Here is a 12,449-nt window from a genome sequence, read left to right as displayed (position 1 = left end):
GACTGAGGGCTCCTGGGAGGAGTACGGAGGGCGGGGGCTGTGATGTACAGCCCCCTGCTGGCCCCTTCCACCAGTCATGATCTTCATAGAGAAGGAGTATTGAGTTAAAATTTTCGGAGGTCCCCCCTCCATGTATCCCAGTCCCCTCCACGTCCTCCCCCCCATGTATCCCAGTCCCCTCCACGTCCCCACTCCATGTATCCCAGTCCCCTCCACGTCCTCCCCCCCATGTATCCCAGTCCCCTCCACGTCCCCACTCCATGTATCCCAGTCCCCTCCACGTCCTCCCCCCCATGTATCCCAGTCCCCTCCACGTCCCCACTCCATGTATCCCAGTCCCCTCCACGTCCTCCCCCCCATGTATCCCAGTCCCCTCCACGTCCCCACTCCATGTATCCCAGTCCCCTCCACGTCCCCCACCATGTATCCCAGTCCCCTCCACGTCCCCCTCCATGTATCCCAGTCCCCTCCACGTCCTCCCCCCCATGTATCCCAGTCCCCTCCACGTCCCCACTCCATGTATCCCAGTCCCCTCCACGTCCCCCCTCCATGTATCCCAGACCCCTCCACTTCCCCCCTCCATGTATCCCAGACCCCTCCACTTCCCCCCTCCCTGTATCCCAGTCCCCTCTACGTCCCCCCTCCATGTATTCCAGTCCCCTCTACGTCCCCCCTCCATGTATCCCAGTCCCCTCCACGTCCCCCCTCCATGTATCCCAGTCCCCTCCACATCCCCCCTCCATGTATCCCAGTCCCCTCCACGTCCCCCTCCATGTATCCCAGTCCCCTCCACGTCCCCCTCCATGTATCCCAGTCCCCTCCACGTCCCCCCTCCATGTATCCCAGTCCCCTCCACGTCCCCCCTCCATGTATCCCAGTCCCCTCCACGTCCCCCCTCCATGTATCCCAGTCCCCTCCACGTCCCCCCTCCATGTATCCCAGTCCCCTCCACGTCCCCCCTCCATGTATCCCAGTCCCCTCCACTTCCCCCCTCCCTGTATCCCAGTCCCCTCCACTTCCCCCCCTCCCTGTATCCCAGTCCCCTCCACGTCCCCCTCCATGTATCCCAGTCCCCTCCACGTCCCCCTCCATGTATCCCAGTCCCCTCCACTTCCCCCCTCCCTATATCCCAGTCCCCTCCACTTCCCCCCCTCCCTGTATCCCAGTCCCCTCCACGTCCCCCCTCCATGTATACCAGTCCCCTCCACTTTCCCCCTCCCTTATATGGCTTCCTTATATGGCATCCATTCTGTACAATTGTGTTGCTAGCTGTGATTGGTTACGGTGATCACATGGTACAGACAGTGCCAATTACGGTCCATCAGTACCATATGATTAGCTCTGACCAATCACAGCTAATCAGAACAAAACAAACTGGATCAATCAGCTTAATTCAGTAAAATGCTTGCTTATAGCAATGAAATCCACTGCTATAAGCAATCATAATGTGTAAAAAAAAAAACAATCCTGATCACTTCCCCAGAGTAGTACAACGTTACTATAATAACCCTGTACTGCTCTGGTCACTGTGTGTTAAAAAAATCATTAAAAAAAAACAAACAAACTGAATGGATCAGTTTAATTCAGTAAAATGCTTGCTTATAGCAATGAAATTCACTGCTATAAGCAATCATAATGTGTAACAAAAAAAATAAAAAACCTGATCACTTCCCCAGAGTAGTACAATGTTACTATGGTAACCCTGTATTGCTCTGGTCACAGTGTGTTAAAAAAAATAATCATTATAAAAAAAATCGTAATAAAAATATTATAAATTTTTTTTTTCGTACTGTCACAAGTCAGTGTCCCTGATCACCGTCACACCAGTTATATGATGACGCAGTACAGCACTGGTGACGGTATGCACACAAAAAAAAAGTAAACATTTTTTTAATTCTTCGTTTTCCAAAAAGTTGTGAAAAAAAATTACAACTTCAAAAAAAAACCCCGCCATGTCTCTTACTAAATACCTTAGACTGTCTACTTCCCAAAAATGGGTAATTTGGGGGGTATTTGTACTTTCTTGGTGTTTTCAGGCCTCAAGAAATTAGATTGGCCATCAGTTCCATATGATTAGCTCTGGCCAATCACAGCTAATCACAACAAAACCAACTGAATAATTCAGTTTTATTCAGTAAAATGTTTGCTTATAGCAATGAAATTCACTGCTATAAGCAACCATAATGTGTAAAAAAAAAAAAAAAAAAAACCTGATCACTTTCCCAGAGTGGTACAATATTACAATGGTAACCCTGTATTGCTATGGTCAGAGACGGTTAAAAAAAATCATAAAAAAACTATCTTTTTAATATATATTATTATATTAATATTATATTATTAATGATATTATATTATTAATAATATTATAAATTACAATAAAGTAAAATAAATAATTTTAATATTATAAAGAATAATAAATAAATAATAACATACATATTATTAATAATATTATAAATTAGAATAAAAAAATAATAAAATAAGGTAAAGCATGAAAACGGAAAGATTTTATTTAAAAATGTCATCAGCATGTTAATGAAAGGAAAATAAATTATATTATTATTTATAATAATAATAATAATAATAATAATAATAAAATAAATAATATTAATATTATAAAGAATAATAAATAAATAATAAAATAAATACTATTAATAATATTTTAAATAATAATTAAATAAAAAAAATAATAAAAAAAGGTTGTTATGAAAACCAAAAGATTTTATTTAAAAATGTCATCAGCAATGTTAATAAGGGGAAAATAAATAATATTAATAATATTATAAATTATAATAAAGTAAAATAAATAATATTCATTACATTATGAAAAATACTAAATAAATATTAAAATAAATATTATTAATAATATTATAAATCATAATAAAAAAATAATAAAATAGGGTATAGCATGAAAATGGAAATATTTTATTTAAAAAAGGTCATTAGCCTGTTAATGAGAGGAAAACAAATCGTATTAATAATACTAAAAATAATAATAAAGTAAAATAAATAATAATATAAATAATAAAAAAATAAATAATAAAATAAGGTTGTCATGAAAACAGAAAGATTTTATTTAAAAATGTCACCAGCATGTTAATGAGGGGAAAATAAATAATATTAATAATATTATAAATTACAATAAAGTAAAATAAATAATAATTATATTATAAAGAATCATAAATAAAAAATAAAATAAAATAAATATTTTGTAATAATGTTATAAATAATAATAAAAAATTAATAAAATAAGGTATAGCATGAAAACGGAAAGAGTTTATTTAAAAATGTCATCAGTATGTTAATGAGGGGGGAGGGGGGAATCAAATATATGCAAATTCAAATTTAATTAAAATGTATCCATATTCCATTCCACACAACTCCCCCCCCCCCTCCCCCTTCCCATAAGATACGATCTGATTTATCATTATGTATCCAAATGTCTGTCACCATTTCTCATGCAAACTAACGATGGCAGGCGCAGTTTGGGTTCCTCGTGGACTAAACTGATTTCGGAATCTTTGACGTTTCCATCCCCCGGCAGTGAAATGGTTAAAGATCCTTTCCTTCCTTTCATTTTTTTTTTCTTTTAATGAATTGATGGATTTCGTCATTTTAAACAATTCCCGTTTTTTTTTTTTTTTTTTTAATAAAAGGGCACATAACCTTGTGCAGAACAATGGCGGCTTTGATTCCTAATCCCATTAAATTCTCTGCACGCCGTTCGCCTCCAGCCTAAAAATAAACACGTGTCCCCCTTACTGAAGGATCGCATTAAAGGAATTACCCGCCGAGGACCGCGATTGCTGACGCCAATTATAACCCCCCCCCCACGAGTGCAGACACTGCACTGACCCCCCGCTGAGTGCAGACACTGCACTGACCCCCGCCCCCCACTGAGTGCAGACACCGACCCCCCGCCGAGTGTAGACACTGACCCCCCGCCACGGCGCCATTTCCAGGAATGAGGAACTAAATCACTTGTATCGGATTTGTTTCGGGGATCGGAAACTGGAACAGGAAGACTCTGACTTTAGGGAGACCCCCATCATCATCATCATCCCCATCATCATCCCCCCTATCATCCCCCCATCATCACCCCCATCATCACCCCATCATCCCCCCCATCATCCCCCCCATCATCACCCCATCACCCCCCCCATCATCCCCCCTATCATCACCCCATCATCCCCCCCATCATCACCCCCATCATCCCCCCCCCATCATTCCCCCATCATCACCCCATCATCCCCCCAACATCACCCCATCATCCCCCCCATCATTCCCCCATCATCACCCCATCATCCCCCCAACATCACCCCATCATCCCCCCCCATCATTCCCCCATCATCACCCCAATCATCACCCCATCATCACCCCCATCATTCCCCCATTATCACCCCCATTATCCCCCCTATCATCACCCCATCATCCCCCCCATCATCACCCCAATCATCCCCCCCCATCATCACCCCATCATCCCCCCCATCATCACCCCATCATCACCCCAATCATCCCCCCCCATCATCACCCCCATCATCCCCCCTATCATCACCCCATCATCCCCCCATCATCACCCCCATCATCCCCCCTATCATCACCCCATCATCATTCCCCCATCATCACCCCATCATCCCCCCCTATCATCACCCCATCATCCCCCCATCACCCCATCATCACCCCCATCATCACCCCATCATCCCCCCCATCATTCCCCCATCACCCCCCCATCATTCCCCCATCATCACCCCCATCATCACCCCATCTTCCCCGCATCTTACCCCCCATCATCACCCCATCTTCCCCCCATCGTCCCCCCAATCATCACCCCCATCATCCCAGGGTCCATAGAGACACGGATGAGCGATTATAACTGATAGCAGACACTCCTCAGATGGTGGAAATGGCAACGAGCACTAAAACCATCATTCATGTATTTCCCCCAGATACATTATATTACCAAAAGTATTGGGACGCCTGCCTTTACACACAAATCAACTTTAATGGCATCCCAGTCTTAGCCCGTAGGGTTCAATATTGGGTTGGCCCACCCTTTGCAGCCAGCGTTTGTGGGCGCGCCCCCTAGAGCCTTTAAAGGAAATCACGTACATCTACGTGATTTTGCGCTTAAGGGCTGCTGCCCTGCCGCAGTAAATGTACGGTGGGCGGTCCTTAAGTGGTTAATGGCATCCCAGTCTTAGTCCGTAGGGTTCAATATTGAGTTGGCCCACCCTTTGCAGCTATAACAGCTTCAACTCTTCTGGGAAGGCCGTCCACAAGGTTTAGGAGTGTCTATGGGAATGTTTGACCATTCTTCCAGAAGCGCATTTGTGAGGTCAGGCACTGATGTTGGATGAGAAGGCACTGGGTCACAGTCTCTGCTCTAATTCATCCCAAAGGTGTTCTATCAGGATGAGGTCAGGACTCTGTGCAGGCCAGTCAGGTTCCTCCACCCCAAACTCGCTCATCCATGTCTTTATGGACCTTGCTTCCGCTGCGTCTTAAAGCGATCCAGCAGCTAATTAGCCACTCATAACTTTTATGAGAAAGAGAATCCCCAGCTGTGGGTGATATACGTACTGCGGAGAGCAAGTGGGAATATTCACATTTAGTTAGGATATTCGCTGTTTTTGATTTGATTCAAATTTCGGAAGATGGTTATATTCATTCTATCCTATTCTCATATTTTCTACTCTATTCTATTTTATTCGATCCTATTTTATTCTTTTATATTCTAGTCTATAAAGCAGACTAAGTAGAAATCATCTTCTTATTTCACTTTTATACCTTTCTGTGTTTATTGTAAGATGTGCCCTTATTCCCTGAGGAAGTCACGTGATCTAAAGGCGCAACGCGTTGGGAGGAGCTGGTGATGCAGAAAAACGGGAAGTGTGCATTCGCTATTCAAATAGATTGGATTTTCGGATGACGGCTATAATCGTTCTATTTTTTTTTCTATTCTATGCTATTCCATTTTAATCTATACTTTTCTATTCTGTTCTTTTATTTTCTATTCTATTCTGTTTTAATCTATTATTTTCCATTCTGTTCTTTTATTTTCTATTCTATTCTGTTTTAATCTATTATTTTCTATATTAGTTTCTATTCTATTCTATTTTAATCTGTTCTTTTCTGTTTTGTTCTGTTCTTTTATTTTCTATTCTATTCTGTTTTAATCTATTATTTTCCATTCTGTTCTTTTATTTTCTATTCTATTCTGTTTTAATCTATTATTTTCTATATTAGTTTCTATTCTATTCTATTTTAATCTGTTCTTTTCTGTTTTGTTCTGTTCTTTTATTTTCTATTCTATTCTTTTTTACTCTATTCTTTTCTAATCCGTTCTTTTATTTTCTATTCTATTCTGTTTTAATCTGTTCTTTCTATTTTGTTCTTTTTTTCTATTCTATTCTGTTTTAATTTATTCTTTTCTATTCTATACTGTTCTTTTCTTTTCTGTTCTTTTCTATTCTACTTTGTTTTTATCTATTCTACTCTGTTTTAATCTATTATTTTCTATTCTGTTCTTTTATTTTTATTCTATTCTGTTTTAATCTATTCTTTTCTATTCTGTTCTTTTATTTTCTATTCTATTCTGTTTTAATCTGTTCTTTCTATTCTTTTCTTTTTTTCTATTCTATTCTGTTTTAATCTATTCTTTTCTATTCTATTCTTTTTTACTCTATTCTTTTCTATTCCGTTCTTTTATTTTCTATTCTATTCTGTATTAATCTGTTCTTTCTATTTTGTTCTTTTTTTTCTATTCTATTCTGTTTTAATCTATTATTTTCTATTATATTCTGTTCTTTTCTTTTCTGTTCTTTTCTATTCTACTCTGTTTTTATCTATTCTACTCTTTTTTAATCTATTCTTTTCTATTCTGTTCTTTTATTTTCTATTCTATTCTGTTTTAATCTATTCTGTTCTTTTATTATCTATTCTATTCTGTTATTTTATTATCTATTCTATTCTGTTTTAATCTATTCTTTTCTATCCTGTTCTTTTATTTTCTCTTCCATTCTTTTTTAATCTATTCTCTTTATTTTCTATTCTATTCTGTTTTAATCTTTTATTTTTTATTCTATTATATGAAGAAGCCAAAGTAGGAATCATAATCTTATTTCACTTTTATACTTTACTGTATTTATTAGTATATGCCCTTATCCTTTGACTAAGTCACTTGATCTAATGACGCAACACGTTGGTAGGAGCAGCTGATGTCACGCCGCAAAACCACGAAGGCTGTGGTCAGCCATTTTATTGGAAGTTTTCACTATTCTATGCCTGGATACTGATTTTTAATAAAAAAAAAAAAAAGTACAGTTTATTTTACGGGGAGCGCTACATATTTAATTATTTTTTGAGTAAATCATACACATTCATCATGTGATCCTGTCACATCCTTGGCACAGGAGACCCCACTTTAAGGGGCAAGAGCAGGAGACCTGATATTGGGTTAAAATTCAAGGTGAGAACATAAGTATGCTGGTCAAGGGGTTATACAGTGAGGAAACAAAGTATTTGACCCCCTGCTGATTTTCCACGTTTGCCCACTGACAAAGAAACGATCAGTCTATCATTTTATTGGTCGGTTTATTTTACCAGTGAGAGACGGAATAACAACAAAAATATCCAGAAAAACGCATTTCAAAAAAGTTATAAATTGATTTGCATTTTAACCTCTTCAATTCCGGGCACCTTCACCCCCTTCCTGCCCAGGCCAATTTTCAGCTTTCAGCGCTCTCACACTTTGACTGACAATTGCGCGGTCATACTACACTGTACCCATATGACATTTTTATCATTTTTTTCCACACAAATAGTAATTTCTTTTGGTGGTATTTAATCACTGCGGGGTTTTTTATTTCTTACTAAAAAGAAAGAAAAAATACAGAAAGTTTTGAAAAAAAGTTTTTCTTATTTTCTGTCAGTAAATTTTGAAAATACAAATTTTTCTCTTTCACTGATGTGCGCTGATGAGGGTGGCACTGATGTACACTGAGGGGATGGCACTGATGATAAGGTACTAATATGCCGCACTGATGGGCACTGATAGGCGGCACTGATACGTGGGACTGACAGACGGCACTGATGAGCACTGATAGGCGGCACTGATGGCCACTGAGAGGTGGCACTGATAGGCGGCACTGATGGCCACTGAGAGGTGGCACTGACATGCGGCACTGATGACCACTGACATGCGGCACTGATGAGCACTGATAGGCGGCACTGATGGGCACTGATATGTGGCACTGATACGTGGAACTGACAGACGGCACTGATGAGCACTGATAGGCGGCACTGATGGCCACTGAGAGGTGGCACTGATAGGCGGCACTGATGGCCACTGAGAGGTGGCACTGACATGCGGCACTGATGACCACTGACATACGGCACTGATGGGCACTGATAGGCGGCACTGATGGGCACTGATAGACGGCACTGATGGGCACTGACAGGTGGCACTGATGAGCACTGACAGGCGGCACTGATGGACACAGATGGGCAGCACGATGAGCAGGCACTGTGGGTGGGCACTGATGTGCACTGTTTTTTTACTTTTCTGTAATCAGGGCACTGATGACCTGTCCTAGACTCTCCCCTTTGAGGAGGAGCTGCTGATTGGCTCTCCTCGCCACACACTCTGACATAGCCTATCACAGTGCTGTATTTAGGTTTTGTGCTGCCCTAGGCCTGAGTAAACTTGTGCACCCACTAATTTAAATATAACCCACCCCTTCCTGTAAAGGCCACACCCCCTTCCTGTTTTTGACCCGCCCTGTCATCTGTAAACCACAGACCACAACCACAGTCTATCAGTGACCATCAGTGCAGCCTCATCAGTGCCCATAAGTTCAGCCTCATCAGTGCCCATTAGTGCAGCCTCATCAGTGCCCATTAGTGCAGCCTCATCAGTGCTGCCTTATTAGTGATTTGCCTCCTGGACCCTGCCCTCCAGCCCAATTCGCCCCATAAGACTGGCACTATACTAAAAGTGTAATACAAGTCGGCGGGGGCCCCTTTTGTGTGGGAGCTGGGAGTAGACTGTTTTTTTTTCGTGTGGGGTGCAGCTTTTTTGCTGCCCCCCTGCAAAGTGCCGCCCTAGGCCTGGGCCTTGTAGGCCTAGGCTAAGATACAGCACTGGCCTATCACATGGGTAAAGAGCCACATCATTGGCTCTTTACCAAGATCGGGGTCACGGCGTGTCCTAGCAACACAGGGAGGCCACGATCGCTGCACTGTACGCCCCCGCGGGCGCAAGAGAGGCTGTTCTGGGGTGCCGTCGTATGACGTTGTCTCAGAACAAGTGCCGCACCGCTCCGCTCCGTCGTCATTTAAGTTAGTCTGCAAGTGGTTAATGAGTAAAATAAGTATTTGATCCCTTTACAAAACATGACTCAGTAGTTGGTGGAGAAATCCTTGTTGGCAATCACAGAGGTCAGATGTTTCTTGTAGTTGGCCTCCAGGTTTGCACACATCTCAGGAGGGATTTTCTCCCACTCCTCTTTGCAGATCCTCTCCAAGTCATTAAGGATTTGAGGCTGATGTTTAGTAATTCGAACCTTCAGCTCCCTCCACATATTTTCTATGGGATTGAGGTCTGGAGACTGGCTAGGCCACTCCAGGACCTTAATGTGCTTCTTCTTGAGCCACTCCTTTGTTGCCTTGGCCATGTGTTTTGGGTCATCGCCATGCTGGAATACACATCCACAACCCATTTTCAATGCCCTGGCTGAGGGAAGGAGGTTCTGACTCAAGATTTGATGGTACATGGCCCCGCCCATTGTCCCTTTGATGCGGTGAAGTTGTCTTGCCCCCTTAGCAGAAAACCACCCCCAAAGCATAACGTTTCCACCTCCATGTTTGACGGTGGGGATGGTGTTTTTTTTTTTTTTTTTTTAGGGGAGTGATTCTAACTGTATGGGGGGCGGGGCTTGTGAAATGATCACAGAAACCTGTGATCCTATATACCTCCTCCAAACACGGCGAGTTGAGTTGATGCCAAAGAGCTCGATTTTGGTCTCTTCTGACCACAACACTTTCACCCAGTTCTCCTCTGAATCATTCAGATGTTCATTAGCAAACATCAGATGGGCTGTACCATGTGATTTCCTGAGCAGGGGGACCTTTGCGGGGGCTGCAGGATTTCAGTCCTTCATGGTGTAGTGTGTTACCAATTGTTTTCTTGGTGACTATGGTCCCAGCTACCTTGAGATCATTGAGAAGATTCTCCCGTGTAGTTCTGGGCTGATTCCTCACCGTTCTCCATCATCATTGAAACTCCATAAGGTGAGATCTTCCATGGAGCCCCAGACTGAGGGAGACTGACAGTTATTTTGTGTTTCTTCCATTTGGGAAAAATCGAACCAACTGTTGTCACAATCTCACCAAGCTGCTTGGCGATGGTCTTGTAGCCATTCCAGCCTTGTTTAGGTCTCCAATCTTCTCCCTGACCTCCTTGGACACCTCTTTGGTCTTGGCCATGGTGGAGAGATTGGAATCTGATTGATTGCTTCTGTGGACAGGTGTCTTCTATACAGGTAACAAGCTGAGATTAGGAGCACTCCCTTTAAGAGAATCCTCCTAATCTCAGCTTGTTACCTGTATAGAAGACACCTGGGAGACAGAAATGTTGCTGATTGATTGGGGATCAAATACTTATTTCACTCATTAAAATGCAAATCAACTTCTATCTTTTTTGAAATGCGTTTTTCTGGATATTTTTGTTGTTATTCTGTATTTCACTGGTAAAATAAACCGACCAATAAAATTACAGACTGATCATTTCTTTGTCAGTGGGCAAACGTACAAAATCTGTAGGGGGTCACATACTTTTTCCCCTCTCTGTGCACGTGGTGAAAGAATAGAGGTGAAGGAATATACAGTAAACGCACGCTTTTTATAGTTGAGATGTTTTGTAATATTGTAATTTTAGTCTTAAAACGAAGGAAAGAACTTTAAAAGAACAATAAATGTCGGGGAAGAAGTTGCGTTCGGCTTCTTCCTTTTTATTATTCACATTTTTCCTTTCAGTCCTGCTGAGAAAACTCGAAAATTGGTTCTTCCAGGTGGTGACCCCACGCTAAGGTGAGAAGCTGAGTGCGGCTCCTCCACCGGCCCCCAACTTCCGGGGCTGCAGAGGACATAGGTGGCTAGAGAAGTATTCTTAGCGAGGTGACTCATACACCGGAGATTATTGATTTGTGTCTTAGGAGGCCGTTCATCCTTGGTGGTCACCATGACCTGAGAGACATCTGATTCTGGCGGTGAGTCACCGGTGTCACGCTGATATTTTACCTTCTGTATCATGTTAAAGGGAAACTGCAGAAAAAACTTCGGACTCGGACCTCATTCTTTACATGATTGTTGGGGAAAGATGAGATACAAAGCTCATTGTAACAGCTAAAAAAAAATTCCTTAATCAACCGCCCCCCCCCCCCCCCCAGAGACACCAACCCCCCCCTCAGAGTAGTACAGTATTGCTATGGTGACACTGAACCCCCCCAGAGTAGTACAGTGGTCCTATGGTGACACTGAACCCCCCCTCAGAGTAGTACAGTGTTACTATGGTGACACTGAACCCCCCCCCCCCCCCCAGAGTAGTACAGTGTTACTATTGTGACACTGAACCCCCAAGAGTACTATGGTGTTACTATAGTTACACTGACCCCCCCCAAAGTAGTACGATGTTACTATGGTGACACTGAACCCCCCCACAGTAGTACAGTGTTACTATGGTGACCCCGCCCCCCCCCGGAGTAGAACAGTGTTACTATGGTGACTTTGAACCACCCCAGAGTAGAACGGTGTTACTATGGAGACAATGAACCCTCCCAGAGTAGTACAGTGTTACTATGGTGACACTAAACCCCCCCAGAGCAGTACGATGTTACTATGGTGACAATGACCCCCCTAGAGCAGAACGGTGCTACTAAGGTGACACTGAACCCCCCCAGAGTAGTATGATGTTACTATGGTGACAATGAACCCCCCCAAGAGCAGAACTGTGCTACTAAGGTGACACTGACCCCCCCCCCAGAGTAGTACAGTGTCATTATAGTGACACTGACCCCCCCCCCCCCAGAGTAGTACAGTGTCATTATAGTGACACTGACCCCCCCCCCCCCAGAGTAGTACAGTGTCATTATAGTGACACTGACCCCCCCCCCCCCCAGAGTAGAACAGTGTCATTATAGTGACACTGACCCCCCCCCCCCCCAGAGTAGAACAGTGTCATTATAGTGACACTGAACCCCTCGCCCCAGAGCAGAACGGTGTTACTATGGTGACACTGAGCCCCCCCCCCCCCAGAGCAGAATGGTGTTACTATGGTGATACTGAACCCCACCAGAGTAGTGCAGTATTACTATGGTGACACTGAACCCCCCCCCCCCCTTGAGTAGTACGGTGTTGCTATGATGACACTGAACCCCCCCCCCCCACACACACAC

General features: G+C 42.8%; 1 protein-coding gene and 1 long non-coding RNA gene across 3 annotated transcripts in view; both read right to left on the bottom strand.

Moving 5' to 3' along the window:
• LOC309556750 overlaps positions 1-12,449 on the bottom strand; it is a 489,144-nt gene that overhangs the window by 114,744 nt on the left and 361,951 nt on the right. The gene's annotated exons all lie outside the window — the stretch shown is intronic.
• LOC309556744 (unconventional myosin-Ig-like) overlaps positions 1-12,449 on the bottom strand; it is a 314,471-nt gene that overhangs the window by 74,774 nt on the left and 227,248 nt on the right. The gene's annotated exons all lie outside the window — the stretch shown is intronic.

This window comes from Pelophylax lessonae (assembly GCF_965119305.1).
Source record: "Pelophylax lessonae genome assembly, chromosome: 5".
In the NCBI taxonomy this organism is placed as follows: Eukaryota; Metazoa; Chordata; class Amphibia; order Anura; family Ranidae; genus Pelophylax; species Pelophylax lessonae.
Note: the sequence above shows the minus strand (reverse complement) of the source record. Positions and strands in the feature narration are given on the sequence as shown.